This window comes from Tigriopus californicus, chromosome 2, assembly GCF_007210705.1.
Source record: "Tigriopus californicus strain San Diego chromosome 2, Tcal_SD_v2.1, whole genome shotgun sequence".
Lineage (NCBI taxonomy): Eukaryota > Metazoa > Arthropoda > Copepoda > Harpacticoida > Harpacticidae > Tigriopus > Tigriopus californicus.
In genome coordinates, this window is record NC_081441.1 from 3,256,965 (window position 1) to 3,269,645 (window position 12,681).

A 12,681-nucleotide genomic window follows, 5' to 3' on the forward strand; every position below is an offset into this window, starting at 1 on the left:
CCAAAACACCCCATTGTTTGGAAAGTAATTTGGATGGGTGACTTTGCGGTAAGGATTTGGGTGACTGGCCAGAGAGGAGAGTTGAGACCACAGCTTGATAATTAATATCATCCTTAGCTTTCTCAGCTATAGCAAAAAGAGCTGAATCGAAAGTCAATGCGGAATTGATCTGGATGGCGGCAAGCCACACTTCCGAGGAGTCAACATCAGGGAATTGGTGATTGTCAAAGAGTGGGTAGCAGGAGAGCGTGTCAGCAATGTGATGGCTCTTGCCTGGAATCCATTGGGTCTCAAACGTGTACCCAGACAGCTTGATCAGGATCCGCTGAAGACGTGGATTGTCCATGGAGGCCAGATTGGATCGCTTGAAAATACCAAGAAGAGGCTTATGATCAGTGATTACGGTGAATGGCATTCCAAGCAGGTAAATGCCACAGCATTGGATGGCCCATTGAACAGCCAGTGCCTTGATCTCACACACAGCGTATCTAGTTTCAGCATCAGATAAGTATGTGGAGCCGCATTGAATCAACTTAGATTGACCGTTGGGACAAGTCTGAAGAAGAGCGTACCCAAGGCCTTTTAGACGGGAGGCGTCGGTAAGGAGTAATGTTGGCAAAGAGGGATCAAAGTGGGCGAGAACAGGACCTTGAGGATTGGTAAGGATAGACTTGATTGAATCGAATGCAACTTGGTGATCTGGAAGCCATTGAAATACAATGTCCTTTTTCAGGAGAGCCCGGAGTGGTTGGGATGCGTGGGCCAAATCAGGAATGAACTGCCCGAGTTGATTGGCCAATCCCAGGAACGACCGGAGGTCTGTGATGTTGGTTGGGACCAGAAATTCAGAAATTGATGCTATTTTGGCAGGATCAGGACGAACGCCATCTGCGCCAATTATGAACCCAGCAAATTTCACTGCCGAGCCAACTTGTGCTTTCGTCTTGGATAAGGTGATGCCATGTTGCTGACATCGTAAAAGCACGGCCTCTGTTTTTGTCAGGAGATCCTCGCAGGAGTTGCCACAGACAAGAATGTCATCGACAATCTTTCGAACTCCTACAAGACCAGACAGGGCTTGATCTCCTCGTGCGCAAAATTCGTCACCCAAAGCGTTAAGTCCCATGGGTGCTCGGCAATAACAAAAGCGGCCAAAGGGCGTAAGAAACGTCATCAGATGCCTGGATGGCTTGTCAAGTTCCACCTGCCAGTAACCCTAAACCGCGTCCATGACGACAAACCATCTGGATGAAGGAGGAATCGAGGTTGAAATGTCCATGGCAGAAGAGAATGGATGGACCGGACGTTTGACATACTTGTTGAGTGACGTGAAGTCAAGTACGATCCATTCGATTTTGGGATCACAAGACTTGGGCTGACCCAATCAGAAGGATCAAAAACACGTTCAATGATGCCTGACGTGCCCATCAAGTTTAATTCCTTCTCCGTTTTTCTGCTGTACGCATAGGGAATGCTCCTAGTTACATTGACGTGAGTGGGCTTGATAGGGATATCGTCTCTAAGGTGAATGGTCATAGCTGTACCTCTCATCGGTTTGAGTACCTCAGATGCCTCGAAAACGGAGGAGAATTTGTCCATGAGACGATGGATCTTCTCTTGGACCATATCCTCTGAGGGTTTGGAAGAAGCAGAACGAACTTCAACCTTGGTGACAGACGGAACATCTTCAGGAAGATATGGGAATGTTGGAGGTAACATCCTAAGATCGATCATCAAATGCCATGAAAGAAGGACCTGGTCATGGATATGTGGCGTGGCATATGCCCAGATCGTTGTGGAATATTTCCTCAGATGAGTAATCTCAAGGTGTACTGCCCCATGGCACTCCATTTTTGTATTATTGCCAGCGCGAATTGAACGTTTTTGAGACTTGTCCACTTCTATCCCATAGGTTTGAACCAGATCTGCAGAGATCAAAGTCTCCGTTGCTCCAGTATCCGGGAGTATAACCATCTGGAATGGGGTCCCAGTTCGTGGGCAAATGTCCACAGATACAGTAGGAGTAGGACGTGCCTTGACCATCTTGACATGAATTGATGAAGAATTAATGATCTTGGAATTACCAGGGGTTCGACCACGGGATTTCGAGCGACCACGCCATGTTTCCGCCCCTGCAGACGGCAGCGAAATGCCCTGTCTTCTCACACGTATGGCAGACTGTGTCCTTGGCTGGACAATGTTCGCGGGTAGGACCACCAGGATGTGTAGATTTACCGCAACCCAAGCATTCATACGAGGTAGAATTAGAACCGAAACTTGGCTTCTTCTGGGACCTAGATTTCCTAGACTCTGATTTGGATTTCTTATAGGAAGAAGTGGCCGCAATGGTGGCAGACGAATGACTTGAACTCGCGGACTCGACAGCATTGGCGGATTCCCAAGCCATAGCTATACGATGGAGGGTCTCACAAGAAGGATCTTGCTGATGAAGAAATTCTTCCCGTAATTGCCGATCTGAACTGCCTGTGACCAGGCGGAGAACGTACAGTTCATCTTCTCCAATGGATGATAATTCTGCCTCCTAGCCCTCGATCTGTAGGTGGAGATGCCAATCAGTGAACTTCTCACCTGGACGTTGATCACAATGGAAAAAGTTGTATCACCTAGTGAGCAGAGGGATGTGTTCGATGAAAATCTCATGGAGTTTGGCAATGCAACCATCCTCGCCAAGGACGGGAGTGTCGTCTCGAGATTTCGTCATAAGGATCTGCTGGAGCTTTAAATCCAGGCATGATTGAAGGTATCCATGCTGTTCGGTGATGGGAAAATTCTCCATATGGTTCGATGAATAGAATAAGGTAAACCCAGTATTCCATGAACAAAACTCGGCCAGTGTGCTGGATGCGACCACTTTGTCGGGTTTCAGGGCAACATTGATTCTAGAGGACCGAGGATTCAAATCAGAGGGTGGTGAGACGTGTTGTGTGGTCGAAATGCGGACCTGAGTGCGGATATGTGTGGAAGAGAGCAGAATCTTCTCGCGGAGCTTGCATACGTTGTTGGAGAACTGAGTGAGCAAGGAATTCTCCTTGACGATGGCAACCTCGTCCAAGGATGCAGAACATGCGTTGAACGACGAGTCCAAATCGGTCAAGGCAGTCTCCGATTCGGCCAACTATGGACAAATCCAGTCCGGAGTCGTCCAAAGCACTCACGTCGGAAACAAATGTTTTGCAAGCGTTGAGGCGACGGGTAAAGACGCCCTTGTTGGCCGTCAACGATTTCTTGGCAGCTTCCATGACCGGGATGATATCGCAATGTGGATGTGTAATGAATATGGGTGAAGCCAATGATGGGGAGACCCAAGAGGAAAAACAACCGCGGAAGGTGTGTCAAGCCTGAAGGAGGAGCACAATTGGATGCGGCGGTGACCTGGGAACGTTACGGATGATGGTTCCACTAAGCCGACTGCGCCATGTTGGGATATCATGGACAGCGTCAAGGCAAACGTGTATATTGTCTCCAATTAGAAACGGTAATAACCAGATAAAATGAGAAAAAGAAAAGATTAGCTTACACATACAGGAGGTTGGGTTATCGACATGTATAGATATCTTACTAGGCTCCTTCATTGTTTAATTTGCTTCCCTCTAATATTCGTAGGGAATACGTAGGGCTTGTTGTTCCGGTAGCATCTTTCAAGTCAGACTTGGACAATTTTTAGATAGCATTCCAGATCAACCCTACATTCAAGGTCTACGCACTCAAATTCGTTGGTAGACCAAATATCATGTAAAGATTGAAAGTTAATAGATAGACGAATTATAACCTTTCATTTTATTAGTTCTGGGGATTACATTTCCTGCAGCAGTTAGATAAGCCCGTGAAACCCTGAACCAAAAAAAAGAAGCTGCAACCGAATTCAATGATCCAAGCTTTTTCGTTTCTTACGCAGCAAGTAGAGATCCTCCAATTCAACGGGTCCTCACTTTGGGGCCAAGCCAACTCCTTCATGATCAAGACGGACTAATTCCAAACCATTCTGTCATGGCCACAAACACAGATAAAAACCCGTAGCATATGGATCATCCACGATCCCTCCACTCATTCAACCAATAAATGTAGATCATTCAACCTCATGTTGGTGCCTGAGGGGAGGAAAAAGGCTTTGCTACAGATGCCTTGGTCGAACTTATCCAAACCAATGCCCCTCGTCTAAACTATGTAATGAGTAAAAGACACTCGGGACCACAGGTTGTCCAGGGTGGTGTTTTTGTGGCCAACCAACAGAAGTGTGGGGTGGTCGAGGGCACGAGAACAAGACATCTGTCTGTAGTACATTTTGTGGGAGACCCGGAGGTGGCAAGAGCTGCAGCAAGACTCTGTTGGTTAGCAAGACATGTCCACAAAAAAATTCTCAAATGTTATGACATGGTGGATGAGCAATCAAACGCCTCATTTGCAGATCCCAAAGTCTTTCGAGTTCTTGGCCATTAGTGAACCCACTCATGATTTAACCATTTCGACACTCAGTGGCCATCACTTCAAACAGCAAGGGAGAATGGCTAATGGTCTGCTTATCCAGGGGATTGGAGAACCCAAATCGTTCAACTTGCCAGGATGCTTTGAAAACCCGATGATCCTTGACACGAGAAATGAAATTATAACTGCCTCTGCAGTCGTTAGCCATCGTCACATTGCTCCGTTCACCAAGAACTTGTCTAAGCACATAGCATTGTGGTATTGAGCCAGTTTGATAGTGCGTTCACCAATTAACACCAAACATGTTCATTTTGTTGGCTTTTGTAACACAATTGACACAAAATCCCTTGATTATTGAAAATTTAATGAAAGGACGGTGCGAGTTGACTGTGATGTTTGTCTTTGTTCTCCATTCCCAAAATGCTCGAAATTGGGGTGCCAGACCACATTTTTCCTTGAATTTCCTTAACTTGACGTGCCCAATTCTCGCTGAACAGGTCGAGCGAGTTCCCGAGAGGGAGATCCTAGTCAAAGATGGCAAGGTCTGGTGGATCCCGGTCTTTGCGGTTGTGCATCCCATGAAGACGAAAACTTGCCTGGTGTTTGATAGTTTGACCGAGTATCATGGCGCATGCCGTAATCGGGAATTACTTCAAGGCCCTGACCAGATCAATTGTCTTATAGGGGTTCTCACCAGGTTTAGAGAGAGAGCAACAGGATTCGTTGCGGATGTAGAGGCAATGTTCCACTCCTTCTTTGTGAGTCCGGAGCACTGGGATTACCTCAGATTTTACTGGTTCAAGGGAAATGATCCCATTGCAGATATTGACCAATTCCATGTCAACGTACACATATTCGGCAATCAACCTAGCCCAGCCATGGCCACCTACGGACTGCGCTACGCGTTAGCGGGTCCTCAAGTTTGATTGGAGAAGATGCAAAGACCTTTCTTAAAAAAACTTCTAACTGGATGACGATTTGGGGTGCTTGAACAGCCCACATGGGGCCGTCCAGATTCTGAAAGAGGCATGGAGAGTATTAGCCACATATGACCATAACATAAGGCTACACAAAATTGTGTCGAGTTCTCCCGAAACCTGAAAGCCTTTCCAGACTCTGAGTGGGCAAAAGGACCCAGCCAAATCAAATTAGACAACACCCAAGTGCACAGGACGCTGGGTAAGGTTTGGGATGTAGAGTCTGACTCCTTTGGTTTCCAAACCAATATTCCATCCAAACCGCTCACTAAGTGAGAAGGTTTAGCCACTATAAACTCCATTTTCTACCCAATCGGACCTGCAAGCCCAGTTATCCTTGGAGGGGACACCTTCAGCGCCAAATCCTCTCTGGACATTTGGCTCAAGATCAAGATACCACTCACTGGGATGATCCATCATCAGACGGATTTGAAAAGAAGTTTCAAAAGTTTGAAAAGAAGTGATCTACCTTGTCAAAGGCCTTGGCAAAGTCGAGATAAACTAAATCAACTGATTCATGTCCCTCAATAACCTGCTCTAAATGTTCAATCAGTATGGTAGCTGTGCTAAAATGTGATCGGAACCTATGCTGGCTAGGCGGAAGGACTTCATGAATATCAAGAAATTCAACAAGTTTGAACTTCATGACCTTCTCAAATACCTTCGCAATATTCGAAGTGAGAGTAATCGGCCTATAGTTACTGGGGAGTGACTTATCTCCCCCTTTGAAAATTGGAACAACATGAGCTAGCTTCAGAGGAGAGGAAAACTTGCCCTGGTCCAAGATGCAACGCATCAAGTACGAGAAAACAGGAGCAAGAACCAGTGAACATCTCATCAGAAACTGAGATGTCACACCATCAGGGCCAGGAGAGCTCGAGGGTCTCAGATCCCTGATGGCCAGTAAGGCATCTTGATTGGTGACTACAGGATCATTTATACGCTCAGCTTTACAAGGCATGCTGATCTCAACAAACTCATCAATAGAGCACCGGGTTGTTGCTCCTAAACTCTTTGGAGTTGAAAACACACTAGAGAACTGATAAGTCATGATCTAGCCATCCATTCCAATAGTTGATTTCTCTACTCTGGCTCCCTCTAGTAACTCCCTTCTGTTCTAGACACTTCTTCTTTACCCTTCTACCTATCCACTACTCTTCCAATATAAAGAATAAACGGCTTGTTAGTTATGAATACCTAACATGGCGCAGTCGGTATGTGGAATCGACTACGTTCTTCACGTTGTAACGTTCTTCTTTGACGATCTTCTTTAATCTCCTCGAACATCCACTAAGATTCTTGTGCCCCATCGAACTCCTCGAAACCCAAGAATCTTGTATTCTATTCAACTTTCAAGCCATGGAAGCGGCCAAGAAAATTTTGTCGGCCAGGAAGGGCATTTTCTCCCGTCATTTAAACTCCTGTGATACTTTCGTCATTGATGTGGATTCTTTGGACACGTCCGGATTGGATGCATCCATGGTGGACCAAATGAACTCGCTATTCACCAAGGTGGAGACGTCTTTGGCAAGTTTGGAAGACGCCTTCGCATCTTCTTGCGATATCTTGGACGCCGACTCGATCTCAAAGGAGAATTCCATGCTCACCCAGTTATCTGGAAACGTGAACAAGCTCCGTGAGAGAATATTGAGGACTTCAACGTGTATTCGAACCCAGGTCAGAGTCAGTTTGCAACAGGCAAGTCCATCATCGATAAGTCCAGGTGTTACTTCTTCACCAAGGATCAATGTCGCCCTGAAGCCGGAGAGGTTGTTGACATCGAGCACTCTTGCTGAATTTCGATCATGGAAAACGGATTTCCTATTGTTCTATTCGTCTAACCGTATGGAACAATCCCCCATCGCCAAACAACAAGGGTATCTTCGCTCGTGTCTGGAGCTCAAACTCCAGCAGATTCTTCTGACGAAAAGTCATGATGATACCCCAATTCTTGGCGATGATGGATGCATTTCCAAGCTACGCGAAATTTTCGTCCAAAACATTCCGCTACTTACCAGACCTTATAACTTTTTCCAATGCGATCAACGACCTGGTGAAAAATTCAGTGATTGGTATCTCCGTTTGCAACTTGAGGAACAGGAGGCCGAATTATCCACGATTGGTGAGGAGGAATTGTATGTCCTTCGCCTTGTCACAGGCACATCAGATCGGCGGTTACGGGAGGAATTCCTTCGCCAACCTGATCCTTCACGCGATATCCTCCATTGCACAGCAATGGCTTGGGAGTCCGCCCACGTGGTAGAATCCATACTTTCTTTGAGTGATCATGCAACCACAATCTTGGCGGTTTCTTCCTACAAGAAGGCCAAGTCAGGCTACAAAGGATAAGCCAAGCCTGAAACAAATCCCCGTTCTACCTCAATGGATCGGATTGGAAATGTCTGGGCTGTGGTGGTTTGTCACACCCAAGTGGTTCGTCTCGTGAACATTGTCCAGCACGAGATAGGACATGTCACAAATGTGATAAGATCGGCCATTTTTTTCGGTTTGTACACGTGGATGGACGTGGTGTGGCCGATCCAAATCCTGCGATACTGTTGGAAATTGAGCTAGGAGGGCAAGTTGGTGTGACAGAGAGAGTTGGAGAACTGTTAGTTTATTCAACAAACGCACAGTTTTCATGATTGACTAGAGTGATGACTAGATACGAGTATGAGCAAACAAGTGGGCACACAATATATTCAACAGATACTTCATCCAGAAATTCAAGGACCATCAATTCCGCGGTAATCCACGTCAATATGGTCAAGGCCCGTCCGACTCCAACTGCCCTAGTTGATGTTCGTCCGCGTTTTGGAACTCCATTCCACATGGTCGTCCTTCCAGATACTGGTGCCACCGAAACTTTGATCTCGGCGGATCTGGTTAAAACCTACGGAATCCAGATAGATGGGTCTCAATCTCGTTCTATCCAAGCAGCCAATAACTCAAAAATGGAATGTTTTGGCGCTGTTGAGCTCGAAATCACTCACCTGGGGAAGTACACAACTGTTCTTTGGGCATACGTCACACCCAATATCAAGGACCAGATTCTTCTTTCCTGGCACTCCATGATTCCTCTCGGGATGTTATCTTCAACATTTCCATGTCTTCCAGAGGACGTCCAATCAATCCCAAGAGTGGACGTCCATTTGGTCATGCCTGAACCAACCGAGGAGAAGATCAAAACCGGTATTACGACTCTCATGGACAAGTTTCCGTTCGTTTTTGATGCTTCTGAAGTACTCAAGCCAATGCACGTTCCTCCCTTGACAATTCACTTGAGGAATGATGTTCCCATCAAGCCAACGCATGTCACTGTGGCTAGAAGCGTCCCCTTTGCCTACATTGAAAAAACGGAGGAAGAATTAAAATTCACGGAGAAATCCGGTATCATTGAGATTGTTACCGAGCCTTCGGATTGGTCCAGTCCTAGTCTGATGGTCCCAAAACCCAACGGATCTGTTCGTCTCGTTGTGGACTTCACGGCCTTCAACAAATATGTGAAGCAACCAATCCACCCGTTTTCCTCCGCCAAGGACATCTTGACATCAATTCCAGCCTCTTCAAAATGGTTTGTTGTTTTGGATGCGGTGAAGGGATACTGGCAGGTGGAGCTAGATCCTGCATCCAGACATCTGACGACTTTCTTGACTCCATTTGGGCGCTATCGCTACTGTTGGGCTCCCATGGGTCTCAATGCTTCAGGCGATGAATTCTGCGCTCGAGGAGATCGGGCCCTCGCTGGTCTGCCTGGAGTTTGTAAGATCGTGGATGATATTCTCATCTGCGCCAATTCCTACAAGGATTTAGCGCAGAAAACTGAGGCTGTGTTGAAGAGATGCGAGGAAAACAACATCGCTCTCTCCAAGACCAAGGCTCAGATTGGTTCATACGTGAAGTTTGCTGGATATGTCATTGGTCCCGACGGTGTGCGCCCGGACCCAGCCAAGGTGGCAATTATTTCTAAATTCCCGGCTCCCACCAACCTCACAGATTTGCAATCGTTCTTAGGCTTGACCAATCAGTTGGGTCAGTTTGTACCCAAACTGGCCCATGCATCCCAACCTCTCAGGAGCTTGTTGAAGAAGGAAATGATATTTCAATGGTTGCCGGATCATCAAGTATCATTTGATGCGGTAAAACCAATACTCACCAATTCCAAAGGTCCAGTCCTGGGTCATTTCGATCCTTCACTGCCCACATTCCTTCTCACCGACGCTTCTCGCTTGAAGGGATTGGGATACGCTCTTCTACAAACGCATGCCAACGGCCAATCCAAATTAATTCAATGTGGATCACGTTACCTGTCCGATGCTGAAACTCGGTATGCCGTTTGTGAGATTGAAGCCCTGGCTGTTCAGTGGGCCGTGCAAAAGTGCCGCATTTATCTTCTGGGCATGCACTTTACGGTGATAACCGATCATAGGCCTCTTCTCGGAATTTTCAAGGGTTCCAACCTGGCCTCCATGGATAATCCTTGTCTTCAACAGATGCTTATCAAACTGTCAGGATACACCTTCGATATCCAGTGGACGCCAGGCAAGAGCCATCACATTGCCGATTCGCTATCCCAATATCCGCTCTTTGATGAACCCGAATCTCCTGAAGACGACGTCAATTGGGTGACCATTAACCTCACCACCGTCCAAGCTAACGCCCATCCCGATTTAGCATTGGACTCGATTTCAAAAAGTGCCAAAGAGGATATTAATTATCAAGCGGTGGTCTCTACTCTTCTATCTGGCCAATCTCCCAAATCCTTGCCCCAATCTCACCCGTCCAAATTATATTCAAAGGAGTGGGATGATTTGTCTTTTGACGAAACCACGGGTCTTCTTATCCTCCAAGGACACCGCATTGTCCTGCCGCCAGCCTCTCGTCCATCCATTTTACGTGGTCTCCAGGCCCTGGAAAAGCGGAGGGGAGAGGCGGAGAAGATCAAGGCTCACTTTGATGCCCACGCGCTCACCCAAGATCGACCCATGTTGACGCCTCAAACTAGGGTTCTCGTCCAGAACCCTCGGACCAAGAAATGGGATCGTTTGGCCTTGATCCTCAGAACTCGACTCGATGGACGATCCTATGAAATCTTGATGGATGGCCATACATTTATTCGGAACCGATGTCATCTTCGTCCCCATCCCACCAAATCATCCCGTCAACCAAGCGGCTTGGAGGACACACCGGTAAATCGCGACCCTGACGCTCCAGCGCCCCTTCTTCGGCGAGGTACCCGATCCCGACCGAAAACCGTCTGCTTTAGAGCATCATGATTACTTTTTAATTGTTTATTCTATGCCGCCATCTTGGGGGGAGATGATAAGTCATGATCTAGCCATCCATTCCAATCGATGATTTCTCTACTCTGGCTCCCTCTAGTAACTCCCTTCTGTTCTAGACACTTCTTCTTTACCCTTCTACCTATCCATTACTCTTCCAATTTAAAGAATAAACGGCTTGTTAGTTACGAATACCTAACAAGAACTGATCTCCAAGCATGTTGGCCATAGACTCTACATTGTGTATGGCTTCCTCTATGACCTCAAAAGGCCCAACAGGGTGTTTCATATTTCTCTTAGAGTTTGCATAAGAGAAAAATGCCTTCAGACTCGACCTCACCTCCTGAACTACTCTACTTTCCTTTTTCAATTGATCTGTCTTAATCGAGACCTTAATTCTACCATAGATCAGCTCCAACTTTCTTTGAAGGCTAGCCACAACTACTGGATTCAAATTGCTCTGGAGCCTTTTGGCTAGTTTGCAACTCTTTTTGAACAAATTCCTCCTACACCTCGGAATTTTAGACTGTGCCCCGTGTTCCGTCCACCAGCCAGGGGTGAAAGGTCCTGACTTATTGAATTCCCGTGGTGAACGGAAACATGGAACTCCTGACCCAAGCACTAGGTAAAAATACCTTGATAGCTCTCAAAGATGGAGAGCACCTAGTACATGGGCTTAAATTTCTTAGACCTATCTTAAGGCCTCCGGTTATAACCCTAATCAGGGTATACGAGCAATAGTTCGAGCTTCCTTTATCAGGGCCTCAAACAATCATTAAACGACTAAGGATACAAATCGCTAGCTACCTCTACTCCCCATTGGTCCCAGATCAATCTCGGTTGTCTGGCATACCTGGGCCAATCTTCAAGGCTAAATATCCTGCAAAATGTGGTCACTATCCTAGTCTAAACGCGTCTATCAAAGTCGACCTCTACTCTAGAGTCTAACTACTGATTTCTGCTACAAGAGTGATGAACTTTAGATACAGTTGTTGCATACAAATCACTTGCTACCTCTACTCCCTACGATGCCAGCACGATCTCGGTCGTCTGAGAAATCTAGGCTACTCTTCAAGGCAAACTGTACAGTTCAATCTACTTTATTCATCACAAACACACCGCCTATCAGCTGTCTTGCTCTGGTAAGAAAAGTGGGGGAATTGTTGGGCCAATGGAAAAGGGGACATACGCATATGAAATCAATGGGTTAATAATTACTGCTCGATGTCTGGTGAGATGGTCCAACGGAGATGCTCGGATGACGTCCACTCGACGGGATTGAAGGTCCACTAACAAAGTGACGAAGTGCTGTACTCAGACTCGGCACTTCCCAGGTCCTCTTGCTCTTGTGCACGGCTTCCTGGGTTTCCTACTCCCATATGATGACGATCTCTGTCCTTCGAAACAGTTCCCACTTCTTGGCACCACAACAATGACAACGTCCCAACACTTAGCAATGGCGGGTGCTTCCTCCTTGGAGAGGTTCAAAATCTGACTTCTCTCCTGGAGAATGAAAATGTGACTGTTGCTGTGCTCGAGCCCAAAAATGTGACTGTCTGTTGATTCAACTTTCCTTTGCAATGTTTGCTTCCGCCTCTTCCACATGGAGGCTAAAAGGGTTGTTCCAGGGCCCTTGGTGGACGGCGACGGTTTCTTCGGTAAAACTGTTGCACCTGCATGACATCTGACCGCAACAAGGATTTTCACATACCAATGTCCAGGTTTGACCTCCTTTCGTCAGGCTAGCCACATTGGCCATCAAGGGGTTTCTTGGATTGCCGACAATGGATTGTGTCTGCCTCTTCTGTAAGGTGTGGGATGTGGGTCACATCTGACCACCAGTGGGTCTAGACGGCAAAGGGTTGACATTGGGCCGGAACTACGTCCCAATGGAACATTCAGGAAGGATTGGTCGTCAGTTGTTGTCAGGGGGCCAACATTTTGGTAACGTCGATCTTGAGGGTGAGATTGCTTATCCA

At 46.7% G+C, this 12,681-nt stretch overlaps 1 long non-coding RNA gene across 1 annotated transcript; it reads left to right on the top strand.

Annotated features, from left to right (window-relative positions):
• Positions 1–20: 20 nt before the first annotated feature.
• On the top strand, positions 21–4,549 carry LOC131893464 (uncharacterized). The gene is made up of 6 exons (XR_009374697.1): positions 21–424; positions 493–659; positions 734–2,258; positions 2,331–2,819; positions 2,888–3,496; positions 4,427–4,549. It is a non-coding gene; the product is annotated as an uncharacterized LOC131893464 (long non-coding RNA).
• The last annotated feature ends 8,132 nt before the right edge of the window (positions 4,550–12,681 follow it).